We start from the raw sequence: 19,975 nt of genomic DNA, 5'->3' as shown, positions 1-19,975 counted from the left end.
GCACCAGCTCCAAGTCCTGGGGATGTTGAGAAGTCCATCACAGTGAGGTCTGTGCTCCTGAGGTGGTGGCACCAGGATAGAACAGAGGGCAATGCAATAGAACCCAAAGTAATACAGTGCAACCCTAACCCTAGCCCAAACCCAATGCAAACAGAATGAAACACAACCTTAAATCTGACCCTAACCTTCACCCTCACCCTAGCCTTACTGTAACCCTAAGCATGCAATGCATCCATGCCCAGGTGGTGAACATGAGATCCTACAACTGGATAAGGATATTGAGGGAAAAGATCTTGACTTCCTGTGACATAGGAGGAAGAAAGCGTTCCAGAGGACATAGTTGTGGGGCTTCTGAGTGTAAATCTGACATTTCCTTTCCTTGGAATACAGCCCCAGCGGCACCATGGATACCACGTACAGTTACATAAGCACCTGGAAAATACCTTTCTGACATGTACCCCTACCAACAGCCAGGGCTGACAGCAATAAAACGAAAATCCCCCATCAAGCCAAACAAAATTATTGAGTTATTCTCACCCACTGGAGACCAAAGCTTTGTTGACAACTTAATTAACTGTGTTTGTAATGAATTTTTTTGGCCACATGCAACAGACTAATTATCAAAGCAAACCTTAATCTCTTTCCAGGCACATCAAAGTAGCAAGAGCAAAAAATATTTACATCAGTCTCAGATAAAATTCTTTGCACTAATTCTAACATAATTAAAATTATGTTAGGGCTAAGGTAATTATGCAAGGTGCTTATACAGCATAACAATGTAATAGGAGCTTGTGCTTTTTTTTTTTCCCCCCACCTGTATTCAATCAGCAAAGTCCTCAAACATGTTTAATGTCTATCGAGTGCTGTCCAGAAGAGGGCCACGAAGATGATCAAAGGGCTGGAGCACTTCTCCTATGAAGACAGGTTGAGGGAGCTTGGAGAAGAAAAGGCTCCAGGGAGATCTCACTGTGGCTTTCCAGTACTAGAGGGGAGCTTACAGGCAGGAGAGGAACTGACTTTTTACACAGTTTGGTAGAGACAGGACAAGGGAGAATAGCTTTAAATGAAAAGAGGGGAGATTTAGCTTAGATGTTAGGAAGAAGTCCTGTATTCAGAGAGTGGTGAGGCACTGAAGCAGAGAAGCTGTGAATGCCCCATCCCTGGAGGAGTTCAAGGCCAGATTGGATGGGGCCTTGGGCAGCCTGATCTAGTGGTTGGCAACCCTGCCCATGGCAGGGGTTCTAGAACCAGATGGCCTTTCAGGACCGTCCCAACCTAAGCCATTCTGTGACTAAAATTTTTAAACCTTCCTGATAAGGAAGTAATGTAAAACCTTAAATATTTTATGCAAAGATGAAAAGGACCGTGCCCATTCCAAGGGATGTCCACCCAAGAAAAGGGTGTATGATAGTGAGAGAGAAGACAGCAGGAGAGCGCCAAAGGACTGGGCTGAATCCACCTGAACCCAGCCCACGTCCTCCTCCCTGTGGCTCACAAAGGCTGGGACACAGACAGGAGTTCTTGTAACAGCTCTGGCCATTGCATCAACTACAAACCACTCTGGACTCAGACCAAAGTTTCATTTTTGGAGCAGACAATACCTATAATCTCATGTTTTCTTGTCTTAGCAAAGCACAGGTATCAAACTGAATGCAAGCACAGACTAAGAGATGGGTGAATGAGCTCTCAAGAGCCAATAGCTCTGCCTCTTCTTAGATTCAGCAAGAGGGTTTATGAGAAGACATCCCATTAAGCACAACATCCCATCAAGGCAGATGAGAAGTTCCTCGCAGGTAGAACAAAACAGCTTTCCCATTGCCAACAAGAGTTGTCTGGTGTTACTATCACACCATGACTGGCCTTACCCTAAGGACAAAGGGCACTGTCACATCCCAGTTTCCTCATACAGTGAGTGAGCTACTAAGGACAACTCCTACATTCCTCGGGTTGCTGAGCAGCTTGATACTTCTTTTTTAAACCTTCAAAGTTCCTGTGGGATTAGGGCTCGGTCTGACCTCTGACAGAGCTGACTGATGCTTTAGGAGCCGGAAAGATCGTTAGAGCTCTTTGTCCTTGGCCTTTCAGCGAAGGCCAGGACATTTACACTGCTGCCAGCTCAGAGGAGGAGGAGAGGTGCTGGTGGTGCTCCCTAGTGGCAGCCTGCGCATGGAGACAGCATGCAGATGTTACCTGAACATCTTGAGCAGCAGTAGGATGGCAGAGAAGAAACACAGCTGGAAGGCAGCTGTGGCAGGGGGCTTGGAGATTCATGATCCTTGAGGTCCCTTCCAACCCTGGCAATTCTGTGATTCTGTGAACAGCCAAGATCAAGCAGGGGAAGGGACAGGCTGCTGGCTTGTGCGAGCACCCTTCACCCAGGTTAGCCTCGATTAAAAAATATAGCACTTACCATTAGCTATTAGGGGGTTTTGAGGTTTCTGTTCAATGAACTGATGCTTTGCTGTTTACAAATGGAATGCTGCAGTACCTGAATCACTCCAGCTCTTTGTTGATTTCATCCTGAACAAACCGTTTTGAGATCAGGAGATATTATCCTCAATCTGGGAAATGTAGGCAGAAGAGCTAGCTTAAAAAAGAATTCAGTAAATCCATAGACGTTTTCTACTTCCCAACTGATTCAGGGCAAAGATTACATACACCCACCCAGCAAGGTTAGGAAATCCACAGCCTTATTTCTTAGAATAAAACAACAATCTTGCACTATTCACAAGTTACCTCTCTTCTCATCCTAAACATCTTTTCTATTTGGTTAAAAACTGTCCAAGAGTTGTTTGGGATGCCAGGACCTTCACCTTCCCCCAAAACTGTAACTCAGCCCCAAAACTGACGCCAGCATCACCCCCAAAGGAAATTGCTTTGGCTTCTCCTTCAATTTTTCCTAGTATAAAACAAAAATACGAGTCTTTCTTCACAAGTATACTGCAAGTAAATCTACCCCAGCCCTTGTTCCAAGGAAGGAAAACACCCAGTGAGGGCACACCGTGCCCTTTTTGGGATGCGCACATCACCAGCAGATGGAGCTGCGAGATCAGGAGTGGGGTGACAGGTCCTGGAGCAGCTCTCGGAAAGAAACGTTGAGTTGACGCGGGAGCTGGAAAATCGCTGCTCACGTAGCCTTTTGGAGCTTCCTTTCCTTAATCTGTAGCAGTGAGGGAAGTATGTGCATCCAGCACTGGAGGAAAACCTGGGAGGACAGAGCATGAGGGATACTCCGAGGTGGGGATTTTGAACAGCATTCAGCTCCCAGCCCCTTTCTTGTATTGCTCGAGGACACATCTGAATCCATGTTTATGGAACTCAGGCAGTTTCCAAACAAACAGACTCAACAGCATCCTTTCGTCCTTGTTCCCTCTCTTCCCCAGGCAGTCCCCTGAAATACCCTCTGTCCTAAAGCCTCCTGCTAAAGCCCTCAGGGATAGCTAATATTCTGCTGTTTGCAGCCAAAAGGCAGAGACACAGCTTACCTAAGGATTTTTAAAATTCCTCAGGTCACTTCCCAGGATAAAACCAAGGTTTTTTCAGGCCACTCTGCCCAGGGAACCAGCAGCGACCCCAGAGGTAGTGCTTTACACTGCATTATGAAACGCCCATACAAAGTCAGTGATTATGGTTAATGTCAGTTTTACAGACGTGGAGCACTCTTCAGTGATGTTTGAGCATGTGGTGGGAGCTGGAGGAGCTCCCATCAGTCACAAGATCAGCCCAATGCCTCTTTCCTACACAAGATTTTATAGAAGAAATAAAGCAATAACTTCAGCACAGTAGGCCTTCAACACAGTCCTACTCAGCTTAATTTTTAACTGTGCAGGTGACAACGGATAATGCCATTCTGCAGGCCAGATCCACACTATCCAAACTGTCATCTCACTGATGGGCCCCGGACAGCTTAAACAGGAGGAATATTTGGCTTTCAGGAAGCCAACATGACTAACAGCTCCTCTTTGCTTCCACATCTCTGGAGTGCTTCTGTCATGTTTTAAGAGTAGGGCACGAGCTATTTGCTTCACAGGCATCACCACTCATCTCATAACCACCATTCATCTCATGGCAATTTCTGAGGGAGCTGAAATCTTTGTGGTTTCTTGAATTTCAGGGGGACAAAATAAGGTCAAAGCACAACTGCCTCTGAGATCTGACCTGAGTAACATTGTCCCCAGATCACTGAGTGGCTTGTGACATTCTAGCCTGCCCAAGGAACTGGTGAAGTCCCCATCCCTGGAGATGTTTAAGAGAGATGTGATGGGACACAGTAGGTGAGGCTGATGGTTGGATAGTGATCTTGAAGGTCTTTTCTAACCCAAAAGTTTTTGCTACAATAAAAAGCTCTTAAAGTCTTTTAAGTTCACAAGGATGGAGCCCAAAAAGCAAAACACAGCCCCTGGCAGCCTCAGATGTAATGCAGAACTTTAAGCCTGGGAACTTTGGTTCCTTTGGTGAATAAATAGGCAGGAATTGGGAGACAGCAGAAAGAGTCCTTTAATATCCTGGTTGCCCATAAAAAAGAAAGAATAGGTTGTACTTTTAATAACTTTACATGTTTTATGACATTATTGTCTGTAAACCTATTTAGTTGCCTTAGCAATCAGAAAACTGACTCCTTTAATAGAAAACACGGTGTACTCACCACAAGAGCTGAGAAGGAAAATTGGTCTCTTATGCAAATAGTTCAATTATAATCAAACGCAAACACAGAAAAAGGTCAGGTTCCCAAAAGGATGTCTATTTACATTATAAATAAGGAACTGGGAAACAGGAACAATATGACAGTTTTACTGCTTTTGAGCCATGACTTGCTAAATGGCAGTTTCACAAGGAGCTGAGCACTCCTGGGAGAGGAAGCTGGAGGCAGCATGGACAACTGACCATTTGTCTGAATCATCCTCCTGTGGCACCCTCCTGCCACGTCCATGCCACTGGGTCCCCATAGCAGAGCAGGGTCTGCTCCCTGATGCAAATCCAGATCCTCATGGACAATAAAATAATAAAAAGAAACTGATTTTAGTTCCCAGTCATAGACTGTTAGTACAGTCTGACTTTAGGACACAGCAACTTTTTTGAAAGAAGAAAACCAAAAACCACAAAGTATTTTACTATTTATAAGTAATCTGTTACTGGCAAGTAATGGAGTCCTACTATAGCTTTGAATTAATGTATAACTTAAATAATGGCTAGTCTAGTGCTGTTATGATGGTTTACATCCGGGAAGGCTTCAGGCAAAAGTAAGACCTGGTGGGGATGATAGAATAATAGAATATAAAAAGAGTCTAATGCTAGGAAGAGAGCAAGCCCAGTACAGGGAAATACAAATAAAGGACAGGAGATATATATGTAAGAACACTTCCTTATAGGAAGGGAGAAGTTTCCCTCTGTCACTTCCTAAGAGGTGCTCTGAGATTTTGGGGCTGCAGGCTGAGCCCATAATGCACATCCTGACCCCAACCTTCAGGAAGAGGTCAAGGCAGAAAATTATCTACAACAAATACTGTCCAGCTACGAAACTTGCCACCAAGAAACATTAAAAGGAAACTAAGATCGCTCACCAACCAGCCAAGACTGCTACACCACTGCAAGTGTGCGAACGCCACTCTGCCTTAGCCTGCATCTCACCCACAGGGAAAGGATGGCCCAGACAGAAAGTGCCTGTAATTTTGTGCCTTGAGGCTCAATGCTGACAACCTCAGCCTTCAGCTACACATTCAACAGCATACAAAGTCACATCCATACACGGAAAAACTGTCATACAAATGCATATAATCAGTGGCAAAAGGAACCCACAGCGGTCTGTGCCTTTAGCACTTGAATCAACTGCCTTATCCCCAAGTAATCAGGATAAGTTGCAGGTTTCTAGTTCATTAAAATCACATCAACTATTGCAAATTTTTCTGAGCACTGCCAAAGGTTAACATAATTTCCACTTCCAAATGAGCACAAGAAGAAATGCTGTACTCTTACCTACAAACAAGCTTCTGTTAGTGCTGTTCTTTTTCACCTGCCCTGAATAACTGGGTTTTTTAGGCTGGAGGGAAAGCTCATCCCAGATCTGTCCCTGCTGCCAAATGCACGTTCGGCTTGTAGCCTGAAGTGACTGCAAAGGCAAAAGGGCAGGAGCAGCCACACAGCAGCCAGATTCCTCTGCCACAGTTACACACCAGTGAGGCTCCTGCTCTGCCCCTGGTACATTGAACCACTCTGGGTCTTGGCCCAGATGCAGACTTCACGAAGAAGGAAAGCACACACAGCCCAAGAGTGATCCATTGGGATTGTGAGGTGATGGGAAGGATCAACAAGTACAGGAAAATCCAAGCCCTGAAAGACTCTGGAACAAAGCCTCAAAAGCTGAGTAGAAATGTCTTTGAGTCTAAAGGAAATCAAACAATCAGAGGTGAAGAACCATTGTTCAAGCCAAAGCAGGATTGTCTCTGGGGAGAATGGCCAACCAATGAACTCAAAGCTAAGATTAAGCAAGAATTGTGGAGGCAGGTTTAAGTGACAGCAGTTACCTACCATGCATTCATAAAGACTTCAGCAGAACTGTTTTCCTCCTCTTCTGCATGTTACCTACTGTTGCCATGCAGCATTTAGCAGCTACTGCAGGGGTGACTGCACACCAGCAGATGAACATACACATACAGCACATTATTAAATGCATACATCCTCCAGGCTGGGCTATGTGCATTAGCCATTGATCTAGGCTGGCTGCAGAACAGCATCTGTGAGACACTTGGTGTCAGTGCTGCACAACCATTTTAGAAGCCAGAGCAAAGAAAAGCACAGACGCTTCCCAAAATCCTGCAGGGTATTTTCACCACTGCCAACAGCTGGACAGGCTTTTGCATGGTAACATGCCAGTAGTTTGCATAGCTGAAGAAAAGGAAGAACTGGGGTCTGAGCTGAGCAGCCAGCATTCCAGTACAATACATTATTCCAATAAGAGGCAGATGCTATTTCTGAGCAGAGCAGAATCCCTTCCTACCCATGCCTACTGTGGGTCCTTAGTCTCCTTGGTAGTGGGAAGTCCACAGCCCGTGATCCACCATCCATCCTGGTTGAGCTGTTGAAGTCAGGATCTACAGGGAAACCCATAAAGAGGAACCCACTGCATGTGCATTACAATTATAGGTACTTTCAAGCAGCAAAGGTACTGTGCAAGTGCTGTTTTCACATACACTCTACCTCTCTTCAGCACAAAAGTAAAGGCTTGCCAGGATCAGTGTAATTGCTAAAATGAATCAAAGACAGAAAGCTTCCCTCCAGGTACACAATACTAGCAGAACAGAAGTCACCTCTCTCAATTTGGTCTTCAATATTCAGAGAAACCCACAACATTTTGTCATACCATTTGAACAAATTTGTTTCAGAAGATGTGCGGGGGAGGAAGAGACAGTTATTAATGGGCTTAACTCACTCCACAGAGAAGTATAATTAAAGAACGAAGGCCAAAGCATAACTTATAATATCACGTATTAACACAGGGTCTATCTTGGTGCAAATATTCATATTTTTCATCTCCATACCACAACAGGACATACAGGCAGTGACCTCCCTGCAATAGGTGCTACACTAATATGGAAGCAAAAACTAAACCCTGACCAGTTCTGAAGTAAAATCTGTTCAATAGGAAAGGTTCTGGAGGGCCAATCACTTCCTATACAGCATGGTCCTAAATAAACTGTATTCCTTATCTCTAATTCCTAGTGGAGACATCCATAGTCAGAGCATAAAGATCCACCCACAGAGCTGCTTCTCTGTCCACACCGCATCTCCTGGAAATTTGGCCCACTGTCCAAAGTGCTTCTACTCTCTCCTTTAAGTGAGGAAAAGGCAGAGAATGCCTCAGGCTCCACTTGTTCCAACCTGCAAAGCGATTTAGTTATCGTTTAACTCCTGCTTGAAAATGAGGTCAAGAGGTGAGGCATGCAAGCTAAAAAGAAGTCCTCTGGCAGGCATGTGGTTATTGGGTGCACTGCATAAAACCAGCTACTCCATCTCCGTGTATAACTGTATGAGTCATCATGCACAGAAGGCCTTTAGAGACCATTGAGGACAACCGCTGTCCCTAGAAATACCAGATAAACTGGGTAAAGATGAAGACTTTTCTACTCATTGGGTGCTTTCCCAATGTTGTGGCACTGAGCAGCCCAATTCTTTCCCCAAAAAGAGGCTGAACTGGCAACTCAAAGCTTTCAAGAATCTTTATGCCGTCAGCTCCAAGATATTGCATGTTCTCTGCCATGGCTTCTAGGACTCTAAATAATCTTTTTAGGTATTTAAGATACAATTTTACAGACTGTGGCAGCCCTCTCCACATTCATGCAGGAAAAACCCTGCCATGTAGGTCACAGTATGTTTTTGGAACCCTAAAATGCACTTAAGAAATTGGAAAAATGGGGGCTTAAGCAATGAGCCTCCTGCTCATGTGATCCACAAGCCATGTCTCCCAAAGCAGAGTGCTTTTCAAAGAAACACACAGCACCTAATACATGGCAAGCAACCTGGGGAAAAGCAGGGCAGACAGGTTCAGTGGTTCTGCCAAAGGATACCTTCCACCAAAGGACACATGCTGCCCACACTCAGCCAGAGCTAAGGATGGGACATCAGAATTCCTGAAGCTGTGAGCTTCAAGGCTTCATTCTTTATCTGACCTCTCATTCCCATCACCTTGATATCTCAGCTCAATCTCAAGCTTTTCTAAGTAAACATTTCCACAGAGCAGCAATGGTATGTGTTAATGCTTTCCATTTGGCTTTAGTATTTCCCAGTGCTGCATGCAATTTCCCATTCAGTAAGACTGAAGAGGCTTTGGTGCCGAGGCAAGGGTAAGCTCCTCAGAAGATATGACCACGTATAGTACATTCTTCTCTCCCCTTTTCCCTGCAGCAGTGGTTATACCCTTCCTTTCCCTCAGCCCACTTCACAAGTCAGTCTCTATAGTTGGATGTAATTCTGCACCCCTTATTCCTCCATGTTACTTGCTAACATCATGGCATGAGAAAAATTCACATCCCCAGACAAAACTCTCTACCTGACCCAACCTGCCCAGGGATCCTTCTCAGATTCTCTTTTCAGAAATGGTTTCCTATAAATCATAGAATCATTGAGATTTGAAAGACCAATAAGATCATCTAACCAAGCAAACGTAGGTATCTCAGAAGGCTTAGAAGCTTTCATGTGGCATTCATCCACATCATTGCAGAATTAGCCTACAATTCTTTCTGCTTCCTGGGATCAGTGGAAAATAAAGGGGATTTGACATTTACATATGGATAGCTTACAAGATACTTCTGCATCTCTGAAGAGCTATTGAGCTCAGGAAGCAATTGTCAATGTAAATTACGTCTATCTGGAAGATTTCTCCATCCACCCTTCTCTGAACATCTGGGCAGATCTTCAGCTGGTGTAAATCAGCATAGCTGCACTCAGTTACTCCAGCTGAGTATCTGGCACATACGTCTTACAGCTCTTCCAATATTAAAAACACATTCTCTTCTTATGCGAGCTCAAGTATTTATATAATAATCTTTGGACAATTTTACTTATTGGTGCAGATTTATTTCCTACACAGAGATGGGTGTAAATTAAATGGCTGCAGCATAGTGAATCTATTTGGCCTTTACTCAGACCTTGGTTTCTGTCTCCCTTCTGATTACAGTTTCCATTGCTGTTTTTATGATGTGATGCATCCATGAAAAAAATCCACAAGACAGAACTGATGGAGGACCTGAAGCTACTCACAGATAAAGCTCAAACTAGTGGAGTCAATACACTGCTAACTCAAATGGGACTATTCGAGATACACAGGTGCCATTCTAGAGTTGAAGAGTAGAATCTCTGCGCCCCATTTTCATTATTACCAATAATGGATCTATGCTCATTTACAGGAGAGGATATAATCTACATATGCAAGTGTATTAATCTGAAACGATCCCCAGAATTCATCTTTAGTCTTAGGTTGTATGAAAATCAGTGTAAAGCTGTTTCATCATAATGAGCTTCTCAAAGGTGAAAGCCCAATTTCTGATGGTCTCCTGCCCTCAAAGAAAAGTAGGGAAATCTGGGGAAGACTTCTTCCCTAGCTGTGAACTTCTGTATCAGATATTTCTCCTGACTTCCACTGCTTTCTACAGTATTTGTTGGCCATCCCTTGAGTACTAGGGCAGACTTGCTTGTTGGCTTCTGAATCTCAACTGCAGTTCATCACTGTTTTTCACAGTGATTGCTGAAACAGCTCCATGTTAACTGCTACATAAATCTTCCATTTCCCCCAAACACAGACAGTTTGGAATCCTCTGCTGTGTGAGTATAGAATTCTTTCTTTCCATCAGTCACACTACAAAAGTTATTAAAAATGGAGTTTTTAATGAACCCCAGAAAGTCATACATTTCCTGTACACGTCTGGCTAGCAGAAGAGACTTCTTTTCAAAAGTGCCAAATGCAAAGTTTGTATCATCTGCCAAGGGAGCAATACCTGAACTCAGAGCAGCAGAAGTCAACAAAAAGAAGAACCTGTGAATATTTCCTTTACTAACCAACCTCCAGCTGTTTCAGACAACTGAGTAGGAATGAGATTTCTGCACATCTTTGAAGCCCGCGGGATTCCTCTGTCAGCACTAGAAAGAATCCTATTGCAAAAACCCTCTCCATCTTGAATTGGCTGCCTACAGAATGAGCTGGCGAAGAAACATGGCTTTCTTGGTCTGTCACAACATCTGGAAGTCATATTGACACATCCAAGCAGATGAGAGCCAGAGACCAGCGACTCATGCAGAGAATGAACATGTCTTCCCAACCCTCACCCAGACATCGCATTATCATAGAGAGATAAATGCAGCCCAATGGGGAAATGCAGGTGCAATAGAAGGATGATATAGAAATGTGTGCCAGTGCCATCTTCCTCATGATAAACACCCTTTCCTTAATTTGTGCTCAGAAGGACAGCTGAAAGTTCATACTTCTCAGCGTGTCAGTTCCCCTGCAGCAAGCCAGGGGAGGTATAGAAAAATGCAATTATGAACAACTAGTGGGGCAATGCCTTCTAAACTTTATTTTTAGCTCAGCAGCTGAAATAAAGGATGGTCTACTTTATGGAGAGACTTCACTACCCCGATAGCAATGGTCATGCTGAAGTTGCAAGTGATAGCATCGTTCCTTACAGTAAAGTATTGTCTGGACATAGTATTTCTTCTATAATGTCTACTGACTATCAGAGTTCCTATATTTTCCATATTGCTGATTTTCATCATGGTACAAAGAGGAGCTCCAACATGAACTGCTAGGCACCATCATGAATCATTTGTTATGAGCAGTTCTCACTAGGTGCCATTAGTATCTCATCCTTTACGTCACCAAAGAAGCATTCCTGGGCTAGTTATTGCCTGTGTTTTAAGGCTTCTAATCTGGTCACAGCAGCCAAGCTTGGGCCTCTGACATGCTCTGAAATATCCCGTAAATTCTAGCCCACCATCTGACATGCAGTTTGATGAACAGATGGCTCTGATGAAACATATCTTTAAGGCATCAAGTATTCATCAATAGAAATCCCATGCCTCAGAGCCATCCAACGACTTGAATTACACCATTGCTTTGTTGACTTTTAATTGGCATGAAGATGAATGCCACATAATTCCAAACACTGTGTGATAACCACTAAAAAGACATGATGTGTTTGCTACTGCCGTTTTGCAGCTTTTCACTAAATACTCCATTTGACACTGCCTTGTCACCTAGTAATGACATCTCTGGAGGTGGGTGGCTGCTGGGGGCAAGCACAGTTGGTTGGTGAAGGCAGGAAATGCCACTCCGGTCACTTGTGTCACATCTCCACTGGCATAATGGAGGTGGTAAAGATCTCTAAGGCACACACCCCACAGAATCAGCCACAAAGAAGAGCTTTGCCTGGGAACAAGACTGGGCACTTATGCCCTGGCACTGCAGTTCTGAGTACACATGAGAGCACTGAAACAAGTAAATCCACAGCTTTGTCCTTGACAATTAAACATAAATTAAGAAAAAGAAATAGAAACCCTACATTATAGTTGTATTATTCAGAACATTGTTTTCTGGCTAAGCATAACTCATGGTTCAACTTAGGGGATTGGTGGGAAATAACATGCAAGTTTAGGATTAGAGAACACATTCCACCCCAAAATATTATTTCTGAAGCATAAATGGGAGCAGCATTTGGACTACATTGCAGCTGTCCCTTCTGTGGTCTATCCTCAGAAAAAGCACATTAATTGATTTACAGTGCTAAGTTATTTCTCCATACAGCTGCAGTCACAGAATAGGAAAGTACCTAATTCCTGAAGGTCTCACAGACAAGTGATTGTGCAGGACTCATGCAGTTCTTTCTGCCCATTAGTATTTGGGGTGATCCCACATTTGACCAAGACTGCAATGATCTAGTAGGGAATAATACAAACCTTCCTATTTGGAAGAAGCAAGGAGTTACTATAAGGGCAGATTCAGGCCCCAGCACACGAACCAAAACTGCAAAGTGAAGAACTTTTCAAGGTATCACTCAGTGGCAACTGCCCACATGTTATTAGTGCACAGGACTCAGCTCAGGAGCCCACCTCAAAGGAATGAGGGCCAGAGCTTCAACCCATACCTTAAAGATCAGAGATCAAAGAGCAACCGCTTCATAAAACACAGTAAATTCCTTCAGACAGATGAGGGACAGGCTGGTCTTTACTTGACACAAACAGTTGTGGAGTTTTGTTGCAAACTACAACCACACAGGTATTTCATTTGCTTTTACCCTTGGCTGTTATCTTCTCCCTGGAGCTGGCTCAGGCAGAACCAGGTCAGTTGGTTCCAGTCAAACCTCTGGGGAGGGGAGGAAGGAGGGATCACTTATTTGCACTGCTAAGCAAAGCCAATCTTTCTATCACCATCTGCCCTGTTCTTTTGCTAGATGGGTTAAAGAAAAAAAGAGCATAGCTAAGAAGAACAAAAATACATACCCCACCTAGCCTCCCTACACCATATAGCTGCCCTAACCAAAGGTTAAAAATGAACTCGAGCCAATGAGATGGAAATAGAGAATAAACATGCAGAAGCACCTGAGATTTACTACTCAGATATGACTATTTTCCATGGGATTTGACTGAGAATTCCTGGTGGAGGAACAGAAGGCAAATCTCACTCTGTCCTTTGAATGGAATGGAGATTTTCAGGTCTTTCTCTGGCTGAGTAAATGCAGGCATGTGCAGCTTTCTGTGGATGTTAGCAGATGTAAGTATCACGTTCAGCAGTCAAAGATCTGGTGTAAGCTTGCTGCTTTCAGAGGTTCTGATTTTTAGGAAATGCCTCTAAAAACAGAAGTCTGCGAAGAACATCGGTATGAAAGTCACAAGCTTCCCCTCTTCCCCTTTGTTCCAGCTACGCAGCTCCAAGCCCCACTGAATTTCAGCTCTGTAGCCCAAACACACAGCTCTCAGTGGTCGTAAATGCGTATAGCTTTCAGAATACGCCAAATCTATTTTTATGCAGGAACTGTTGGTTAGAACAATAAGCCTTTTCCAGTTTGGAAACATCACCATATCCTAACTGACATGTCACAGACAGGACATCCTTAATTAAACTTCATAATGAACTGTGCTTCACATTGCTCTCCTGGCACCAAAGTGGGTATCTCTGCAAGATGCTACACTAAGACACATGGATGTCTCCAGAAAGCCCTGCCCAGCACAGCCAACCCCAATTCCACCTGCCTTCAGAGAGAAGAGGTATCCCATTGACTCCACCAGCCACAGCCACCACAAGTTCTCATGGTTTCTAAGCACCCACAGAGCTGTCTTATGCAGAGAGAGAAACTCCATCTTAATGCAGGGCAAAAAGTGCCTTTCCCCATCCCCTTTATGACCCCACAAGGAACAACATAACATTTCCTGCAAGGACCTGTGGGCACTGTACTGATGATGTGCTTAACTAATTTGGTTTTGGAAGCGTAGTTCCCAGTGCCTGCACTAACATTGCCTGTATAGGTGAACTCCCATCTAGAAGTAAGAGATCAGGGCTTCCTATCTGCTAAACAATGTCTTCAAAATAACAACCCCATACTGAGTCCGGCAGCAGGCACAACACAAAAACCAAATTAGAAACTGCCTGTCACGCTAAGCAGCCCATGCAACCTAAAAAAATAAATGACAGAATAAGGTCTGTCCTCCGCCAGTCATTCCTCTGTCTTCAGCTTCTAGCCTTCATTAAATTGTGTGGTCAAACACTGATATCTCTTGTGGAGTATTGGCTCGGGGACACTGCTCAACATCCCCCCTTCCCAACAGTGCTGCTTTTAGTGCAATCCTTCTGCTTTCCCCTGAGCCCTTCTGCACCCTCATGGCAGGGGAAGAGGGCTTCTACAGAAGATGAGGACACAAGTATTGGTGTGGGACAGCACCTCCATTCTTGGGTCAAGGTTGGGTGCTGAGATTACCTCAATTCCCATCTCTCCTTGTTTTGCATCTCTGCAAATAATCCAGGTTGCTTTGTTACATTAAGAAGAATAAAGGAGCAAAACCTGGAGTAGGAAAGCCAGGCTGCAGTATTTCCAAGAGAAAGTGCTGCATCTTAAGCTTACTTCATTCTCCCTGAAGCACAAAGACCAACCTCCTCAGCTGGTGTGAACCAGTGAGGTCCAGTTACATCATCCATCTATCTAACCAAATTCAGTATATTCCCTGGGACTGCATCGTGCTTGGCAATAACCTCCTGTTCTATATGTGCTCTCAGCTAGCACAACCCACGTCCAAAGGAGGAAATTTCCAGCCAGAGCATTGTTTGAAGGTTGGGGTTTGGAGGTGGCTCAGCAAACGAAGCATCCCGTATGACTTCAGATCACAGCAGTGGTCAGAAGCAGAGCCACACATGCTGGCTGCGCCTGAGGAAATCCAGAGCAAGCAAGCCAGACCTTGCTGAGATCAGCAAAGTGGGGCTGCAACTTGGTCACTAACAGAACACTTACTACGTGGCCATCTGGGTACTTCAGTAAGGAGAGGGAGGGAAGGGAGAGTTAGTCTGCCTCTGCTCGAGCCATGAGAAATCCACTCTTATTACTCTCCTCAAGTTTTAATCCTTAATATGGCCATTCCCACCTGTTTTCAGGACAGCTACATTGAAGATTCACAACGTGATCCTGAGACTGTTCAAGTTTTTATCCCATTTCAAAACCTAAAAAGCATTGTGAAATTTATTCCAAATTAATCATTTTCAGATCTGTTCAGCCAAACCCACAGGCTGAGGTCAGGTAGGGTATGGCCTGGGAGCAACTGAGATTCAAAACTTTTAGAAATCATCCAGACATAGGACTCAAATGCATTCTAAGTAATACTCAGGTCTGTGCTCTCAGGGACACCCCTGTGTTGCTCTGCAGCATGTTTACCCTGCAGTTAGGAACTTTTGTCCTCCTTCATCTGCTGTGCCCAATAATAATCTTCCAACACTGCTTACTTTCTGATGTTTCCAACAGAAACCTAGCATCAGTGGGTATCTTGAAAACAAACATGGGTAAGAACAAAGATGCAAGAAGCACTAGAATTACAGGTACTATGAGAAAACAATACCCGGAGAATCTCTTTTTCGATTATAATGTTGCATAAATCCGTAAGTTTTTACGCACAAGACAGCAATGCTTTAGAGTAGCCTAGTACAGGTGGAGTATGGACACAGTTGTGGTGTACCACTGTCTGCGACTGCTGCTCCATATTCACACCATGACCTCAATCACTCCATAATATTTATCTCCTGCTAAGACTGCAAGCATTTGAATGGACAGAGCCCATCCTTTTGGATGAAAAGAACAAAATGACTGGGATTCCTGATTTAGATTTTTCTGTATGTCAAAATCCCTAATATGGGATGTCAGTGTCATACACACCATTTAACAGATGGAAAAACTGAGAAAGGAGACTCATGTTCATCCAGGTTTGAGCAGCACAGGCTCCCACATGCTTGCCTGTGCTACCTGCAGAAAGCCCAGGTAGCCTACAAGAAGGCTGCTGTGTGCCTGGGCAGAAAGGAACATGCATGCCTTGGAGGATGCCTCAGGCATGTGTAACCAGCTGGATGTGCAGCAAATAAGGATGGCCTCAAGGCACAGATTGCAAAGCAGATAGCCCATAGGCATTTGATGGGCCAGTCTTCAGAGCTGAGAGAGGCACTGCACTACCCTGGCCCTGTTCTGTCTGTATCCTTCTGTCTTCCATTTCACAGGCAATTAAAGGTATGCCCCCAGCTAATCTAGTGCTTGTGTTTTTAAGATACTGATACTCAATCTGAGGGTAATAGCTCTTTATCAGCTATGAGGTGGGTCAGAGTACCCACTGTCTGTGATAGCAATGTGTTCAACTATTAGTTGAATGACATACAGAAAGCAAAACAAGGGATGGATGCAGAGAGGAAAAGTAATCCTTACAGAAGGTCTCAATTGCTATAAAACACTTCTCCCCCTCCCCCCCTACCCCCCCCCCCCCCGTAATAACCACGTTGTAGAACAGCAGGATTTAGAGAAAAAAGGTAGGATTTATCATGTCACAATGCATTTTAAAGTCAGGAAAAGAACATTATTTCTTGTTTTCTAATGATGTTGTATCTAACACTGTGGTATACACTAACATTACAAGATGGCAAAAACTGGGTTACATTACAGGATAAAGTGCTCTACATGCTTCACACTGTTTTAGTCTGTAAAATGCAAAGATTAGAAGACATAGGGCTCTGGTTGGTGTACAATATGTTCCATTAGTCAGATAGAAAATCCTAAGTCCTAATTCAGAAAGGTTCATTGACATCAAGCTTCAAGTAGCACCCAGTGCCAAGTTTCAATGAAATCCGTAGGTTTTCTACACAAAGTAGGGACAAAGATGGAGGAAATCTATGACAATTGTCATTTGCTTGCAGAGCTGTACTACACAACGGATCTACTCATAGATAATGAAGATGGTTCTTATACCTGTCATGAACAGGTTGGGATAAACAGAACTGTACACCTCTGCGCTCACAGCTCATCCCCTGTTGGGCTTTATTACATTCACTGTTTTTGAAGCTGCTAAAGATGGTCACCATCTGAACATAAGTCACTTCAGAAAGACTGTGTATTAAAGTGCCAGCTAACAGGAGCAAGGACATCTGTTAAATATAGAGACTGATGTTTAAACAACAAAATTTCTCGTCTAAGTGTTCTGAAAGGAATTCCACTTGCGGAGAAGAGAGTCAAATAACATACTCATTTCAGCTCCAAGCAATGCTCTTTACGTAAGTCCCGGCTGGATATGCTACAAGGAATTGCTCATAATGACTATGGGTTTGTTCTGGAGATTTTGAAGGCACACAAGAAATTAGACTTTACCAGACTTCAGGCTTATCTGTTTTCTAGATTTACATAGATTGTAGTGCTGCTAAGAAACTAACACTACTGAGGAGCAGACATTTAACACAAGCCGCCAGTACTATTTCCTCGATATAAAGTGCTAGAAATCTGTTCATAACACAGATGTCAAATGTGCTACAGGGCTTGAAAGTTCATCTAGTGTCAACAACTCTCATTCCTTGGATAGGATCTCTCCTTGGATGAATCATCCTGGACATAGAGTTCTAATTATCCACCCCAAATCAGATAATGTTCTTCACCTGGCCACAACCGCATACTAGCTCTTTCCCACACTAAACTCAAATTAGAAGTGATCACCCACTACTGTATCTGGTGTAAGTCCAAGTGTAGAGGCTACTCTGAATCAATTCAATATTCAAGAAAATTAAGGAAGAAAATTATTGCTGATTTGGAATGTTATCACAAAAATACTCCTTTAATCAGGACAAAAACAGTTGAGTTTTTCTGCAATAAGTTAGTCCTCTTGCTCCTTCACATGTTTCACCAGCATTCCCTTCAGTATCTCATCCACAAAGATTTCAGCTTTTTAATATCACTTTGGGTTAGTTTTAGAAGGTTAAAAATCCAAAATCTGGAAAGCTTGAGCAAACTGCGTGACCTTCTTAAGTCTGCAACATTTTGTACTAAGTACTTAGTCATTAACATTTCCAGCCAAGAGCAGAAGAGCACTGACCAAAAACCAAGGTGAAGGAGAATGCAGCACTCAAAGGAATTGATTACAACCAACTGCCACCACCATTATGTGACAATTGAAGTGAGACACAAGAGTGACTGCTACCAAAGTCAAAGAGCTTTTCCAACTGTTATTTTGCCCCAGCTTTCTTTTCCAAGTCAACTCCTCCTTTTTTGGAAATAGCTTACAACTTTCTTCAAGGACTCCTTTGAGAGATGAAGTTTTCTAGGCTAACATTCAACTCAAAAGGTTTTAATTTTAGCCAAATTGATTTGACCATTTTTGAGTGGTGAAGGAATGGAAGAAAATACTTTTCCCATATGTTCAAGCTAGCAGAGAACGTCTGCAGGGAAGAAAGAATCCTTGAGGAGACAGAGGGGAAGAGGGGCTAAATATCTCTAAAGGATAAAAATATTCCCAGACACAACATCACCATGAGCTAAGCCCCAACCTTACGTCAAAGAGCACAGCAGAAATGGCATTTGCATTTACACCAGTGGAGTATCTGGCCCATAGGAATAGAGAAGAAAGCTTCCTATTAATATTTTGGATGTACTCATCAGAATCCAAACAACATCTCCAGTGTTAACTCCCTTCTTGTTTTTTCTTTCAAGATCAAGAGACAGCATAACCCAATGCATGGGGAAGACAATCTTCTGCAAGCCCTACCTGGATAGAGTCACCTCAGTAAGACACCCCTGCAGTGAAATTCAGGACCCCTCCAATGATTTGGGCTAATTAACCATGAGGGCTCACAGATGGCTGCACACACCTGCATACTGCTTCTAGAAGCTCAGCTGTTCAACCTTTATGGGTCAGACTAAGCCTTTCCACCTGTAAAGGCTGCTTTACCTCTTAGCTATACTGAAAAAAATACGAAATCCAGGAAGAAAATTTGTTGGTAGCAAACAATATTCAAAACTAAAGTTGCCCAAATCTCAGCAATCCCAATACCTGAGAAAGAAAGGCCCACAGATGAAAGCTTCCTTTCCTGACCATGGAAGCTCATGGAATTTTGCTGAAAGATAAACTGCTCCCAGTGCTGCTTCAGGCAGAGTTCATAAGGCTTAAGGCATCACACAGCAAAGAAGAGATGCAGGTCTCCAAGAGCTTGGCTGCACAGCATGAAACCCAAGAACTCAAAACAATATAGTAGGATTTCTTAACTTACTTTTTGTGGATCCTCCAAGGTTTTCCAGATTCTTGATTTCATACACCAGGCTCAAAATGCTCCAATTTCTTCAGCTTCCAGGAGATTATCATCATTACATTACACTGGAGCTTTGGATAAAAGAGCCCTGGAGTTGTGAGCAGCACACTCATTTTCATTTAATATTATTATTATTATATACCCTTATCATAAGTGCATGCAGAAGATCTCACGAAGACTGATAGGCAAACAAGTCTAAGTTATCTGCTTTAGACAACTTACAATACATAGAGGTGAACATCACATAGAGGACAAACTAGACAAGGATGTAAGCAGAGTTAAATCATTTGACACCAGTTCACAGTGCAAACAGATATATATATGCTTGCTATTAGTTACAAATAAATTCCTTCAATACCTCCATTTGGCTACTTCTAATCTGCTGGTTCTTCATCTCATTATTCATTGCAGATACAGACCTCTGAAGGAAAATAACTCTTTTCATATTCCACTCCTTACACTGTCTTTTGAGTATCTGCAGTTGAGTTCTAGTGCATATAGGCTCCTTATAAGTGCTTGAGCACACCTGGAGCACAGCAAGAATGACTGGTAAGCATTTGATAGGACACAGGTGAGCTGCCTGGAGAAGGGGTGGGGGGAAGCAGCAAGCAAGTTGTGAAGGACTGAAAAGCAAGCCTGAGACTCTCAGACTTGGTACAGATACACACAGATGAGCAATAAAAG

General features: G+C 43.4%; 1 long non-coding RNA gene across 1 annotated transcript; it reads right to left on the bottom strand.

Annotated features, from left to right (window-relative positions):
- Positions 1-2,969: 2,969 nt before the first annotated feature.
- LOC149917219 (uncharacterized) lies at positions 2,970-19,736 on the bottom strand. Its single transcript, XR_016467998.1, has 3 exons — positions 19,650-19,736; positions 19,253-19,362; positions 2,970-3,205 (listed from the first exon to the last, which is right to left on the bottom strand). It is a non-coding gene; the product is annotated as an uncharacterized LOC149917219 (long non-coding RNA).
- Between the last annotated feature and the right edge of the window lie 239 nt (positions 19,737-19,975).

This window comes from Phasianus colchicus, chromosome 7 (genome assembly GCF_987193195.1).
Source record: "Phasianus colchicus chromosome 7, bPhaCol1.hap1.1, whole genome shotgun sequence".
Lineage (NCBI taxonomy): Eukaryota > Metazoa > Chordata > Aves > Galliformes > Phasianidae > Phasianus > Phasianus colchicus.
Note: the sequence above shows the minus strand (reverse complement) of the source record. Positions and strands in the feature narration are given on the sequence as shown.